The 15,912-nt window shown below is 45.0% G+C and overlaps 2 non-coding genes across 2 annotated transcripts; one reads left to right on the top strand and one right to left on the bottom strand.

The window, feature by feature from the left end:
• Nucleotides 1–1,428: 1,428 nt before the first annotated feature.
• Nucleotides 1,429–1,500, bottom strand: trnae-uuc (transfer RNA glutamic acid (anticodon UUC)). Its single transcript has one exon. It is a non-coding gene; the product is annotated as a tRNA-Glu (tRNA).
• A 14,097-nt stretch (nucleotides 1,501–15,597) lies between these two features.
• Nucleotides 15,598–15,669, top strand: trnae-uuc (transfer RNA glutamic acid (anticodon UUC)). Its single transcript has one exon. It is a non-coding gene; the product is annotated as a tRNA-Glu (tRNA).
• The last annotated feature ends 243 nt before the right edge of the window (nucleotides 15,670–15,912 follow it).

Genomic DNA, 15,912 nt, shown 5'->3' with positions numbered 1-15,912 from the left:
AACCCACTAAAGCACTACAGAAACATTATCGACAGACAATGTACAGCGTGTACTATTCTTGTGTTGCGGTACATGAATATAATTATATCGTTATTAATTTCTAATTTATAACTTTATTAACTTTATAAATTTATTAACGTTATTAATTAATTTCACGACGCACAGACAGAGCGTGGGGAGCTGCCGCCTGCAAACATGGCTCCAGGCAGGACTCCGCTCTGCAGGAGCCACAGAGCAGAGGAGATGGGGGCAGCTTAGCTCCTGTGTAGAGACCTGAGCTGTTGTTGCTGCGGACGCTGTCTTTTCTGCACTCGGGGTAGGAGTGAATGTTGAGTTGCCCTTAGAAATGAAGCAAAGCACTTCAACGGCACGGGTGTGTGTGTGTGCGCCCTGGTGATTCTGGGAGACAGATCGAACCTGGGCTAAAAGAGAGGGGGCTTAGCCCTCTTCCATTTGCTACTTCAAAGTTGTACAACCCATTTGTATCTGCTAGGCGGCGCAGTCGTCATGCACAAAGAACGCTTTGAAAAGCGTCAAAGGCAAGTCATTCTGAGTTGGTCGTTTGTGTTTTCCGTTCAGACGCGAAATGCTGAAATGATCTCTCGGCTCCTCGGTTGTCATTTCTGCTCCGTAAAGGAATCACAGCACGCGTCGGCTTCCAGCACGGTGGGTCGGGACACGATGCCGGGGGGTCGGAGAGAGCGATGTCTTCCTCGTTAGTATAGGACCTGTCACCTGTCCCCACCTGTCACGCGGGAGACAGGGGTACATCAGGACGCGCATTGAAGTGAAAGCAGGATGCGCTGCGACATGCACTGTGCAGATCCCGCCACACTAAGAGGTGAGTGGGTCTGTTCGATCACAGCGCTAGGCGAATCCCCAATCCCCTTTTGTGCGTGGCGACAAAAGAAATCTGTTTTCGCCCGGGGACCTTTCGCGTGTGAGGCGAACGTGATAACCACTACACTACGGAAACAGTGGTAAGACATGCCCAGCGGCCCAGTGCTGAGCTCCGCCAATGCGATTCAGCTGCTTCCAGTGCCTTTATTGGAGTGCGCTGATGGACCGTGCTCTCTCTCCAGAGACCAGCACGCCTGTCATGGACGGAGCAGGAAAGGCGGTGTCACATTCTACAGCCCTCTCCACGCAATCGACGAAATCGGGCTACTGACGTGGAGAAAATCGCCTCTCCAGAAAGTGCAAATATCATCTTGGAGAGTATAAATCCTATTGCCGAAGGTCAGCCCTGTCTACCAGAGTAACCCTCCCACCTCCTGCAGCGATGGTCAGCTGGTCTCACACGCGAGAAGTTTCGGCTGGAAACAAGCGCCCCCTCTTCTCGCACGTTTTGCACGTTCGAGTAGTTTTAATGCGGCTCCTTCGTACACGGTGCTGATCTTTTGGAAAGCAGGAGGCAAAACTGACACGTTCCCATACCGGGAGTCGAACCAGGGCCGCCTGGGTGAAAACCAGGAATCCTAACCACTAGACCATATGGCAGCGAACAACCCTGCTGTTCCCAGCATCATGCAAGCAAACTACATAAATATGAGAAAACACGCAAGAGAGTTGTCACTCAGAGTGTCGAAGGGTCGATGTATACTGGGACTCAGTTGAAATGCAACGTCAGGACTTTTCCGTTTATGTCACACGAAGAGAGCACAGCCTTTTCCGCCCTGCCGCGTGTGTATCGGTAACTCTACGTGATCGTATAGTGGTCAGTACTTTGCGTTGTGGCCGCAACAACCCTGGTTCAAATCTGGGTCACGGCAGAATAGGGGTGTTTGCTTTTACTACTTGCATGAATGAAGGCAAAAAAAGCCAATCGATGTGAACGAACGGCGCTTTACAGAGGAGTACTGCCTGACTGGATCGTTGATGAACGACAGAGGCCACTCCGACCTCTTCTCGGGTTTCTTCAATGACTTACTAAGGATCTTCTTCACATTCGCCCATGCAGGGGAAGCCAGTTACACCATAGCAAACGCAGGAAAGTGCATTTCATGCAGAGACCAGGAGGGACCTGTTTACACCAAGAGTGGTCGGAGTATGGAACAATGCGCCCAGCCCTGTTGCTGGAGTCGATTCTTGATTAGATCTTGGGCTCACTAAGAGGCCCCCGCTGGGTACTAATCTTTCTGTTGTTCTCGCAGGTGTTGCGCTGCTTTTGAGCCGACAGAGCTCGTCTTGGTCTGTCGGGACAGCCCAATTGCAAATGATCGGCTCCAGGTACAGAAAAAACGTGCGTTTGGTACAAGAGTGCATGAAGGCACCGGAAATACATTGGGAACAAATGACTGGTGGTTCAAGACCTCTGTGAAGTGCAGGAGCGTGCAAGAAGAGGCTGTTTGCACCCGGTCTCGAACCTGGGACCTTTCACATGTTAGGCAAACGTGATAACCACTACACTACGGAAACCTATAGGGTTTGTTGCTGGTGTATCGTTTGCGTTTCGGGCTGAGAAAGGGACGCGTCATTTTAGGCAGGGGGCGCTGGAGAGAGGAACAAAGGGAGCGATGAAACAAAATGCCGAAACCCGGGATCGAGCCAAGGACCTTTAGAACATACTCTCACGAATCGTTAGAATATGTGCGTTTGATCATCAATTGCGTAACAACCACATTCGTTCGACTTGAGCCATCAAGCTCATAGTTTTCAAATCTTGAAAGCTGTCATTGAGCACATCATAGTCTGCAGTACGCCCCGTAACTTGCGTACTTCAACAGAAAGAAGAGCAGACAGCTCCATAAATATGCGAGGCGCAGAGAGTGCAAGGCGAGCCGCACACGTTTCGGTGGCTGAGAGAGGGCAGTTTTTGCTTCTGCATTTCCCAAGTAAGGACGCATGACAACAAGCGATCGCGGTGCTCATTTACGACATAGTGGTGATGAGTTTTCAGTACGTGTTCTTTTGAACGAGCAATGAGGTTGCTGCCTTGGACAGCTGACTGCACGCTCTCATTGTGCCACGTGATGAGTATTCACCAGGCTCGTTCAGTCATTAGTCACATTCCATCGTTTGCCATAAGCAGATGCTGCAAGGTGATGTGGATATCAGTTCCCAGTCTTGTGGACGAGGACAAAAAGAGCACACAAGGGCTCATCCGCGAGTTGAACCCAGGACCTCCCACACCCTAAGCGAGAATCATATCCCTAAACCAATGAGCCACGGCGGCACTTGCCATTTTATTCTGTCAACGAGCTTGAGGACGGGGGAGAGGCATCATTCGCTCGACAAGTCAGACCTTCATCAATAAGTCAAGAAAGCCGCAATTACACGACTGCCTTGCAGACGAAGGGCAGTGAACTGCACCCGGTAAGAGGGGAACAAGCGGCACTAGGCGACACTGAGGCATGAGCCCCAGTGAGGGGGGTTAGCTTGCATGGTACAGCGCTCGCTTTGCACGCGAGAGGTAGCGGGATCATTTCCCACGTCCTCCAGGTGTGTGCTTAGAGCTTGATGTGCCGAAAGGTGTCCTTTAGCCTGTGGTCACGCCTTCTATGGAGAGCGTCATGCAGCTGTCAATCATTTCGCAGCCACGCCCCCTCTTCATCTTCTCTCTGCCTTAAGCGTCTCCGCCACTCTCTCTTGACATTTCATGTCAGCATGTCAGAAGTCCGAGTGACGTTTTTAATGGCTGAGTGAGGGCACGATGCTGAAGCAGAGAGGCCACTTCAGCCAGAGAGACTTGTGCTAGGTGAGATCTGAAAAACGTACTCGCAACAGAAACAGACCAAAAAAGTATCGGTGAGATCAAAAGGCAAATGCAACATCCAGCAGAGGGCGTCTAAAGATTAGGGAACGGGCGACTGAAATCCATATGAGGCAAACTTTCCGGCTGTGTACTGCAGCTGGCCTCGTAGGCGTAGTTGGTAGCGCGTCAGTCTCATCGTCTGAAGGTCCTGAGTTTGATCCTCACACGGGGCAGGGCTGCTTCCTCTCTTGCTCTTTTCAAACACTTGCGGCAACTGTTCGCTCATAACCACGTCTGGAATGCGTGACCTTTACACGGGGGAGAAGCAACGCCGCATCCCTTTTCTAAAGAACATTCACATTCAGAAATAAGTCAAGAAATTTGCCATTACTTTAGCTCGCACTGCTGTCAGCCTGCCCATGTTGCCAAAGAAAGATTCATTCGGCGTCAACATGACAGAACAGCGATCACTTGAAAACACTGTTCCACACTCCGTAAGCAAGAACTTCAGTGTTTGCAGTCACCCGATATGCCGATAGTCAAAGGAGCACAAAACACGAAGCGTCAAAAGACAAGATGAGTTGATGGAAAGAGCGTTGAATTGATGAGCACAAAAGTTCAGCTCGTACAATAGGCAACGAAGGTCCCGGCGTCATCATCGCACTTGAAAGGACTGCCTTGCAGACTAAGGGCAGTGGGAGGTTGCTGTTTTGAGATGGAGGCATTGGGATGGTGGGCCGAGATCTATTCTTCTTAAGGAATTCTTCATCGTGAAAGATCGGTCCACAGGTCATCCAAAGAACTTACAAATTTTTGGGACTCAGGGAATCACGTGCTTCCGGAAGGGAGTGAAGTGCTCAAACACATGACATGCCCCCTTGATCTCACATGCACAATTCTGCTGCAACATGCACAGCTACCGTCCACACCAGGCAGTGGGGCTTCAGCAGAATTTGCTACGCCACCTGCAATTACATATCCAGCTGCACACATATACATGGCCCCTCTGTCCTTTTCAGGATCTCAAAAAAAAGCATAGCGTGGTTTTCCTGCAACCTGATTGACCGCATCTCCCTCAGAATGTGCCCCGTTGCATTCATTGTCTTATGTTTGCTCAAACTGCATATGTGTGATTGCATATTTTTGGGTATTTTCATATGTCAATATTTAATTCACTGACATTCCTGTATGCTTGGAAGAAAGGTAGATTGGATTTGGCACAGGACGCCTGCCCATATTTGTTGATCATTGTTGGGCTGGAAAAACAATGATAAAAAGTGTATGAAAAAAGCTCTCTCCAATATTTCCCTTCTCTTCGCCATGGTTACACTGCCTGTTCTTTCCGTCTTTTGTCCTTCTACAAAGATTCCAGGGCTCTTTTTCCACCATAATATCAGAAGCCAAAAAATAACCATCTAATGTGTAAACAGCATTTGTAATGTTGGTAGCTGGAAGAGGTTAAGTATGTTTGCAAGACCTAGTTGATTACACCACAGACTTACTTTGTTGTTGTCAGTTTTTTTTTCTCTTTTAAAGGCTGTAGGTGGGGTGTGATGGACTGTACCACTATCATAGAAGATTTTTTCAGGACACATCGCAGTTCCATAGTAGAATTGATCAATAGTAAAATTCCATAGGACATTATTTACCAACATATTACCCAGTGTGAGACTCTGCCAGTAAACCTCAGAGCATTGAGTTCTCCACTGATAAAGATGGCTGTCTGAAGTCATGAAATCCACTGCTGGGATGCCTGAGAGACAGTAATTGAATCTTGGCTGGAATTAGGCTTTCTATTAGTGTTGATCTTTGGGAATTATGTGGTAAAAAGGGAAAACTCCTTTACTTTAGTCACTTTGAATGTTCAAATGTACAGAACCTGCAAAACTAAGCAATGAAAAAAATCCATCACCACTCTCATGATAGCATAACTCATAGTCTCTGCTGTTGTGTAACAATACACACTTTCAATTTTCTTATCGCCTGTCTCCAGAGAGAATGTTGTTAGTGCTGATGACCTTGAATTAGACCTTGTTGACTCTGTAAAACAATCTTCCTCTGCTTAGATTTTCACTCAGATTGATTTTGTTCTCAGATTATTCCTGGCAGGACTGAGTTTCTAGGAAATGAAAAGTGAAAGAAAAAGTACAGAAGATCAGCCCTTGAATATACAACATTGTGCAGTGAGATTGTTAAATGTATTAGCTGCTATCCTGTGCTAGAGCCTGTCGTGGTAAGCAGTGGATGACAGGATCTAGCACAGATACTAATGAAACACTGTTAATGAAAGATAAAACACTTGAGTCTTATTTTAGTTTTCCATTTCCCTTTCATTTGTGATGTACTGTACAACAGGCCACAGAACATGCACAAAAACAGATATGCACACATTCACACCAGGCAATGACAGTCTGCCCAGTCAGAATCTGAGCTGAGGTATCAGAATTCTGAATTCCCTGAATTCTGTCATGGATCATCCACAATAATATATTATATATATAGTTATATATGCGTTTATTAATGTCGTCGATTTTACGGTTGCAATTCGACGTTGATTATACGTCGAGGCGACGTATATATACGTATAGCCGTATTTTCGCCGTGAATATACGTATATTCGACGAATCAATGCCCACTGGGTAAACTCTTGAGCAAACTCTGAACCAGCTCTAAGGAAACTAATCCGATTAGACGTTACTTTGACTCATCTTTTTACGCTCAGTGCTGGATTGCTCAAACTCCAGCTAGGGTTAGGGTTAGCATTCCCACGCTACTTAGACACTTTGTTTACGCTCAGTGCTGGATTTTGGGAACTTCAGGACGAGTGGGAATTTTCTCCTATCTGTCAATTCTGTTTTGTTTTGGAGACTCTTGGCTGCCTATGTTGTACAGTGCAGCGTGAAGGAAACATTTTCCAAAACTGTGTCAGCTCAAAAGTTAACACTTAAGCAAGTGTTCTCATAACTTTAGGAGGTTTCGTGAAAATGCTACAGGCGTGCCAAAATCGTTTTTTTAAATTCAAGGTGACTTTACCGCGGTTTTCATTTTCAGATTGTGAATCAAAAAAGGCATTTAATTAAACACACGATTGCGATTTTAATCAATTACTGTATTGATTGAAAGATACATTCTGTACAGATACAGTACAGTCACATTCTCCTGTCGTCCAGTGGTGTAAAACGAATTAGCAGGTGCTTGAGATAACATCCCACTGAGTGGAATGTTCTCATTTGTTCTCAAGTGTAAAAAGAGGTGATAATTCTTAATAATTCCGTGTCGCATTAACTAACCTCTTCAGTTTATTCCGCCAGACAGTACATTAATATAATTATATCATTATTAAGTTGTTTAGATACGCAATTCCATATTATATTCCCTGTTAATCAAATTCTAAAAGTATGCATTTGTTAGATAACAAGCGAATTCACAGAAAAGGTTAAAATACTATCACTTTTCACAAAGTATATAATCCTAATATGGTCAGAAGGAGCACGTAAAAATGTTTCCCAAATAACAACATGTAAGACTTTGGTGCTTAAAATGTTTAGGGAGAAATGGAATACTGGTGTGTATTTTTTTCTTTAAACTACCAAGACCAGCAATATACAGTACAGTTTACATACATTAATATGTTTATATTCCTAAATTAAAATCGTTTATGAGCATGTGAAAGGCATGGTGAATCGGAGATTCTCAAGATTTACATTGTATGATTGGAAATGAATGCGTGATCGGATCAACTAAATGCTGTGGTGTTACTTTTTGTCAATGAAAAAATAAACTCTTTTCGTTTACAAAGACGGTTACAAAGAATGTGGACCAGGGTAATACTTTGAGCTTACAGCTTGTCCAAGGTCATTCATTATTAATACTCTTAGTAATATCTTCAGTAAAGACTTTGATGCATAAAATATTCCTGCATAATTAAAATATTTATGATAAAGGTGGTAGGTTGTGTACTTTTGTCCAACAGAACAATCTTGCTTTTATAAAATATACCGCCTTTTTAATGTTTAATGATTAACATGCTGTAATACACTGTTTAAATTTAAAAGTCTAAAGAGTATACACCTTAAATTCTTAATTGAATAAAGATTGTCCCTCAGCAGTGATCAGGATTCAAAACTGACGTTTTCTGGTGACAGCTCAAATGCTGTACAGGAGAGGTTAACCTTTATTAGCTCCACCTGGCGATTTTACAAGGTGATTCCGGATACTATTAACATAATCTAATTTGCGTCCGGTATGATGCGGTATACTGCGACACTCCCACCGTGTTATACCGCAGCATACCCCGCTTGTTTTGAATGGCTGCATATGTATATAGACTCTATATATACATTTGGTGCATGCCACAATTTTGGATGGTGGTGGAGGAATAGGGATTTTCTCAACACGGCAGGGACTCCAGTTAAGAATGCTGGGTTTATCTCTGAACTATTAGAAGCTTTGCAGCTACTGACTGAAGTAGCTGTGGTAATGTGTAAATCACATAATAAAGAAATGTTTCCAGTAACTCGAGGGAACAACTTTGCAGATGCAACTGTCAGGTGAGCAATACTTGTAGAACAGTAGTCTGAGACCTCTGTGAAGCAGAGAAATGGACATGGTTAGAAAAGATTATGGGGCTGCAGGATGATGGGGTGTGGAGCTGACAGCACACCAGACGCCCTGCATGCCCTCACAGCCTAATGCCCTTTATAGCCCGACAAATGCACTCTGTTGGACACCCAGGTGGGAGTCAAATGGTGTGCCGGTTACCCAAAACTGGGTGAGAACCGGGTTTGAAGCAGTAACCACTTATGTGGTATCTGGATGTAATGTTTATCAAAGGAACTCAACTTAGTTCAGGTGCGGGTGCAACAGCTCAAAAGGCCTGCTCCTGAGGAACCTTTCAAACCTGGGAAATTGAAAATTGTAAAGGGAAACCTGGGCTCTTATAAACTGTTTTCCCAGTGGGTTGCTGCCACTGCCTCTGTGTCTACCAAACACTTGATAACAGAGATAAGCCCTCGGTGGGCACTGCCCTGCCCCTTGTATTATGATCAAGGAACACACTTCACGGGGAAGGTATGTCAGGCTGTGGCTGCATTGTTCGGAGTGAGATGGACTGAGATCACCCTCAGTCTGCTGGAACAGTGGAATGAAGGAACAGATCTCTGAAAGATCGACTAGACATCAGACTGAAGGAACGCCATGGGATGCGGGCTGGATCAAACAGAACTGTGTAACAGCCTGTTTGATATCATCACGGGCCAATCAATGAAACTTCCTGGAGGGACGAATTTAGCTGGACGAATGGATTGTTGAATTTGCTAATTCTTTATTGTAGTATTGTAGGTTGCTAGGACTTAGCAAAGCACATCTATGATGAAGAAAAATATATATCATAATTATAATCCAGATGATTGGGGTATTGGTGCATGGCTACAGTCTGTGCTAGGAACATGGAGAGGGTCTCTGGTTCAATACATATTTGTGGGTCTGGTATTATTCGTTATGATCATATCGTTAATATCCTGTTTGAAAAACATGTGGACTAAAGCTGCTGCTTCTGTGCTAATTGTACGCCCTGAAAGGATCATGAAGGTCAAAAAATGATTTCATGGGAAAGGTTCTCTTATCTAGTGGCAGAACCTGATGGGTAGAACAATATAGTTTTAAGGGGGGTTACCCTTGGGAGTGATTCCCCTAGATGCAAATGATTATTGTGGTTTGTTTGTTCATAATAAGATGTTTTGCAGGAACAGAACAAAGAGAAATTTTACAACTTCAGCTAGAATTGTTCTGCAAAACGTCACAGCTGAGGCAGGGGAACAATGTGTAGATTTTTCTAAGAGTTATTACCCAGTTGTTGACCAATCTGTTGACCAATGTTGACCAAAAAAGCCTAGGATTATGCTGGGCTCCAGCCCACAGGGATTTACCTGTGCTGTAAGAACTAATGAGTGAATAAGGAGACTGGATTCTGGTGAAAGACTTCAGGAAAAAGAAATGGTGTTCACTCAGGTGGAGGGGGCTGTACCAGGTGCTGCTGACCACTGCCACTGCTGTGAAGGTCACAGAAATGGTGCCCTGGATTCATGCTTCCCACTGTAAAAAGGTCACAAACGAACTGAGCAAAGCGCAGGAGTGATGTCTCCACAAGGACAGATGGGGATAACCTGCTTGGGACTGATGTGCACAGCCTTTTTCCTTTTTATGTAGAAGCCTGTCACCACCCCAAAAGAGGAAGAATCTAAACACGAAGCCTCTTTGTATACAAACTGGCTGAATGAAACTGATAATGAGGGGGATATGAGTAATTTGTGGTATAAATTTATAAATCATACTGTAAAGTTAAAGAAATTTAATGCATCTTGTTATATATGTGCTTTAATGCCTCATTCTACAGCCTCACCCATGCGACTTTTTATGAAATGTACTCTTTTATTAATATCACGTTAGAAGGCTTAGACGCTATCAAACAAGAATTAAGGGGAGTTCGATTAATGGCACTTCAGAACAGGTTCGTGCTGGACCTTCAAAATGCAGCATCTGGAGGAGTCTATGCTTTAGTAGGAGACTCCTGTTGTACATATATTTCAGCTAATGACTATGATTACGGAAATCTTACGCTCGCTATTCAGCATTTGAAAGAACTAAAAGACAAGGTGAATAAAGAGAGAGGCATAAAAGATACACCGGCTTTTCTCTCCTGGTTAGAATTACTGTTTGGGCCAGGGGGAATGTTTTTCTTTTAAGTTACTAACACCGATTATAGGGGCTGTGATACTTGTCTTCCTGTTTTTATGTTGCTGTATGACATGTATTATTCCAATGCTTCGAAATATGGAAATATGGTACCTAGGGGGATAAACTGTTCATCCTTCCAGTCTGGAGAATTGGCAGCTGTCTGACGTCAGTAAGTGATCCTTAAAAAATTAATAGTTCCATGACAGTGTGCATCACCAGAAAATCAATTTCAATGCATTAAAACTCTTGTTATCCTTCTGATCATTGAAGTGTCATTGCCCCAGCACTGTATACTCTTACTTTTGACGCCTGTCTGAAGTTGGATCCATTTCTAAGAATGGTGACTCACATATCCTCATGCTCAACTTTGGCTCAACCACACAAACACAAACACAAACACAAACACACAAGTTAATCATCTGCTTTTGCTCCAAGATTTATGTTACTAGGCTCTCTCCTGGGGATCCTCGTGTTCAAATATTGCCCTTATTGTGGATGATCCATGACAGAATTCAGGGAATTCAGAATTCTGATACCTCAGCTCAGATTCTGACTGGGCAGACTGTCATTGCCTGGTGTGAATGTGTGCATATCTGTTTTTGTGCATGTTCTGTGGCCTGTTGTACAGTACATCACAAATGAAAGGGAAATGGAAAACTAAAATAAGACTCAAGTGTTTTATCTTTCATTAACAGTGTTTCATTAGTATCTGTGCTAGATCCTGTCATCCACTGCTTACCACGACAGGCTCTAGCACAGGATAGCAGCTAATACATTTAACAATCTCACTGCACAATGTTGTATATTCAAGGGCTGATCTTCTGTACTTTTTCTTTCACTTTTCATTTCCTAGAAACTCAGTCCTGCCAGGAATAATCTGAGAACAAAATCAATCTGAGTGAAAATCTAAGCAGAGGAAGATTGTTTTACAGAGTCAACAAGGTCTAATTCAAGGTCATCAGCACTAACAACATTCTCTCTGGAGACAGGCGATAAGAAAATTGAAAGTGTGTATTGTTACACAACAGCAGAGACTATGAGTTATGCTATCATGAGAGTGGTGATGGATTTTTTTCATTGCTTAGTTTTGCAGGTTCTGTACATTTGAACATTCAAAGTGACTAAAGTAAAGGAGTTTTCCCTTTTTACCACATAATTCCCAAAGATCAACACTAATAGAAAGCCTAATTCCAGCCAAGATTCAATTACTGTCTCTCAGGCATCCCAGCAGTGGATTTCATGACTTCAGACAGCCATCTTTATCAGTGGAGAACTCAATGCTCTGAGGTTTACTGGCAGAGTCTCACACTGGGTAATATGTTGGTAAATAATGTCCTATGGAATTTTACTATTGATCAATTCTACTATGGAACTGCGATGTGTCCTGAAAAAATCTTCTATGATAGTGGTACAGTCCATCACACCCCACCTACAGCCTTTAAAAGAGAAAAAAAAACTGACAACAACAAAGTAAGTCTGTGGTGTAATCAACTAGGTCTTGCAAACATACTTAACCTCTTCCAGCTACCAACATTACAAATGCTGTTTACACATTAGATGGTTATTTTTTGGCTTCTGATATTATGGTGGAAAAAGAGCCCTGGAATCTTTGTAGAAGGACAAAAGACGGAAAGAACAGGCAGTGTAACCATGGCGAAGAGAAGGGAAATATTGGAGAGAGCTTTTTTCATACACTTTTTATCATTGTTTTTCCAGCCCAACAATGATCAACAAATATGGGCAGGCGTCCTGTGCCAAATCCAATCTACCTTTCTTCCAAGCATACAGGAATGTCAGTGAATTAAATATTGACATATGAAAATACCCAAAAATATGCAATCACACATATGCAGTTTGAGCAAACATAAGACAATGAATGCAACGGGGCACATTCTGAGGGAGATGCGGTCAATCAGGTTGCAGGAAAACCACGCTATGCTTTTTTTTGAGATCCTGAAAAGGACAGAGGGGCCATGTATATGTGTGCAGCTGGATATGTAATTGCAGGTGGCGTAGCAAATTCTGCTGAAGCCCCACTGCCTGGTGTGGACGGTAGCTGTGCATGTTGCAGCAGAATTGTGCATGTGAGATCAAGGGGGCATGTCATGTGTTTGAGCACTTCACTCCCTTCCGGAAGCACGTGATTCCCTGAGTCCCAAAAATTTGTAAGTTCTTTGGATGACCTGTGGACCGATCTTTCACGATGAAGAATTCCTTAAGAAGAATAGATCTCGGCCCACTATCCCAATGCCTCCATCTCAAAACAGCAACCTCCCACTGCCCTTAGTCTGCAAGGCAGTCCTTTCAAGTGCGATGATGACGCCGGGACCTTCGTTGCCTATTGTACGAGCTGAACTTTTGTGCTCATCAATTCAACGCTCTTTCCATCAACTCATCTTGTCTTTTGACGCTTCGTGTTTTGTGCTCCTTTGACTATCGGCATATCGGGTGACTGCAAACACTGAAGTTCTTGCTTACGGAGTGTGGAACAGTGTTTTCAAGTGATCGCTGTTCTGTCATGTTGACGCCGAATGAATCTTTCTTTGGCAACATGGGCAGGCTGACAGCAGTGCGAGCTAAAGTAATGGCAAATTTCTTGACTTATTTCTGAATGTGAATGTTCTTTAGAAAAGGGATGCGGCGTTGCTTCTCCCCCGTGTAAAGGTCACGCATTCCAGACGTGGTTATGAGCGAACAGTTGCCGCAAGTGTTTGAAAAGAGCAAGAGAGGAAGCAGCCCTGCCCCGTGTGAGGATCAAACTCAGGACCTTCAGACGATGAGACTGACGCGCTACCAACTACGCCTACGAGGCCAGCTGCAGTACACAGCCGGAAAGTTTGCCTCATATGGATTTCAGTCGCCCGTTCCCTAATCTTTAGACGCCCTCTGCTGGATGTTGCATTTGCCTTTTGATCTCACCGATACTTTTTTGGTCTGTTTCTGTTGCGAGTACGTTTTTCAGATCTCACCTAGCACAAGTCTCTCTGGCTGAAGTGGCCTCTCTGCTTCAGCATCGTGCCCTCACTCAGCCATTAAAAACGTCACTCGGACTTCTGACATGCTGACATGAAATGTCAAGAGAGAGTGGCGGAGACGCTTAAGGCAGAGAGAAGATGAAGAGGGGGCGTGGCTGCGAAATGATTGACAGCTGCATGACGCTCTCCATAGAAGGCGTGACCACAGGCTAAAGGACACCTTTCGGCACATCAAGCTCTAAGCACACACCTGGAGGACGTGGGAAATGATCCCGCTACCTCTCGCGTGCAAAGCGAGCGCTGTACCATGCAAGCTAACCCCCCTCACTGGGGCTCATGCCTCAGTGTCGCCTAGTGCCGCTTGTTCCCCTCTTACCGGGTGCAGTTCACTGCCCTTCGTCTGCAAGGCAGTCGTGTAATTGCGGCTTTCTTGACTTATTGATGAAGGTCTGACTTGTCGAGCGAATGATGCCTCTCCCCCGTCCTCAAGCTCGTTGACAGAATAAAATGGCAAGTGCCGCCGTGGCTCATTGGTTTAGGGATATGATTCTCGCTTAGGGTGTGGGAGGTCCTGGGTTCAACTCGCGGATGAGCCCTTGTGTGCTCTTTTTGTCCTCGTCCACAAGACTGGGAACTGATATCCACATCACCTTGCAGCATCTGCTTATGGCAAACGATGGAATGTGACTAATGACTGAACGAGCCTGGTGAATACTCATCACGTGGCACAATGAGAGCGTGCAGTCAGCTGTCCAAGGCAGCAACCTCATTGCTCGTTCAAAAGAACACGTACTGAAAACTCATCACCACTATGTCGTAAATGAGCACCGCGATCGCTTGTTGTCATGCGTCCTTACTTGGGAAATGCAGAAGCAAAAACTGCCCTCTCTCAGCCACCGAAACGTGTGCGGCTCGCCTTGCACTCTCTGCGCCTCGCATATTTATGGAGCTGTCTGCTCTTCTTTCTGTTGAAGTACGCAAGTTACGGGGCGTACTGCAGACTATGATGTGCTCAATGACAGCTTTCAAGATTTGAAAACTATGAGCTTGATGGCTCAAGTCGAACGAATGTGGTTGTTACGCAATTGATGATCAAACGCACATATTCTAACGATTCGTGAGAGTATGTTCTAAAGGTCCTTGGCTCGATCCCGGGTTTCGGCATTTTGTTTCATCGCTCCCTTTGTTCCTCTCTCCAGCGCCCCCTGCCTAAAATGACGCGTCCCTTTCTCAGCCCGAAACACAAGCGATACACCAGCAACAAACCCTATAGGTTTCCGTAGTGTAGTGGTTATCACGTTTGCCTAACATGTGAAAGGTCCCAGGTTCGAGACCGGGTGCAAACAGCCTCTTCTTGCACGCTCCTGCACTTCACAGAGGTCTTGAACCACCAGTCATTTGTTCCCAATGTATTTCCGGTGCCTTCATGCACTCTTGTACCAAACGCACGTTTTTTCTGTACCTGGAGCCGATCATTTGCAATTGGGCTGTCCCGACAGACCAAGACGAGCTCTGTCGGCTCAAAAGCAGCGCAACACCTGCGAGAACAACAGAAAGATTAGTACCCAGCGGGGGCCTCTTAGTGAGCCCAAGATCTAATCAAGAATCGACTCCAGCAACAGGGCTGGGCGCATTGTTCCATACTCCGACCACTCTTGGTGTAAACAGGTCCCTCCTGGTCTCTGCATGAAATGCACTTTCCTGCGTTTGCTATGGTGTAACTGGCTTCCCCTGCATGGGCGAATGTGAAGAAGATCCTTAGTAAGTCATTGAAGAAACCCGAGAAGAGGTCGGAGTGGCCTCTGTCGTTCATCAACGATCCAGTCAGGCAGTACTCCTCTGTAAAGCGCCGTTCGTTCACATCGATTGGCTTTTTTTTGCCTTCATTCATGCAAGTAGTAAAAGCAAACACCCCTATTCTGCCGTGACCCAGATTCGAACCAGGGTTGTTGCGGCCACAACGCAAAGTACTGACCACTATACGATCACGTAGAGTTACCGATACACACGTGGCAGGGCGGAAAAGGCTGTGCTCTCTTCGTGTGACATAATTCGGGAAAGTCCTGACGTTGCATTTCAACTGAGCCCCAGTATACATTGACCCTTCGACACTCTGAGTGACAACTCTCTTGCGTGTTTTCTCATATTTATGTAGTTTGCTTGCATGATGCCCTGAACAGCAGGGTTGTGCACTCCCATATGGTCTAGCGGTTAGGATTCCTGGTTTTCACCCAGGCGGCCCGGGTTCGATTCCTGGTATGGGAACGTGTCAATTTTGCCTCCTGCTTTCCAAAAGATCAGCACTGTGTATGAAGGAGCCGCATTAAAACTACTCAACGTGCAAAACGTGCGAGAAGAGGGGGCGCTTGTTTCCAGCCGAAACTTCTTGCGTGTGAGACGAGCTGACCATCGCTGCAGGAGGTGGGAGGGTCACTCTGGTAGACAGGGCTGACCTTCGGCAATAGGATTTATACTCTCCAAGATGATATTTGCACTTTCTGGAGAGGC

Source organism: Lepisosteus oculatus, unplaced genomic scaffold (assembly GCF_040954835.1).
Source record: "Lepisosteus oculatus isolate fLepOcu1 unplaced genomic scaffold, fLepOcu1.hap2 HAP2_SCAFFOLD_82, whole genome shotgun sequence".
NCBI lineage: Eukaryota > Metazoa > Chordata > Actinopteri > Semionotiformes > Lepisosteidae > Lepisosteus > Lepisosteus oculatus.
This window is presented reverse-complemented; position numbering and strand designations above follow the sequence as displayed.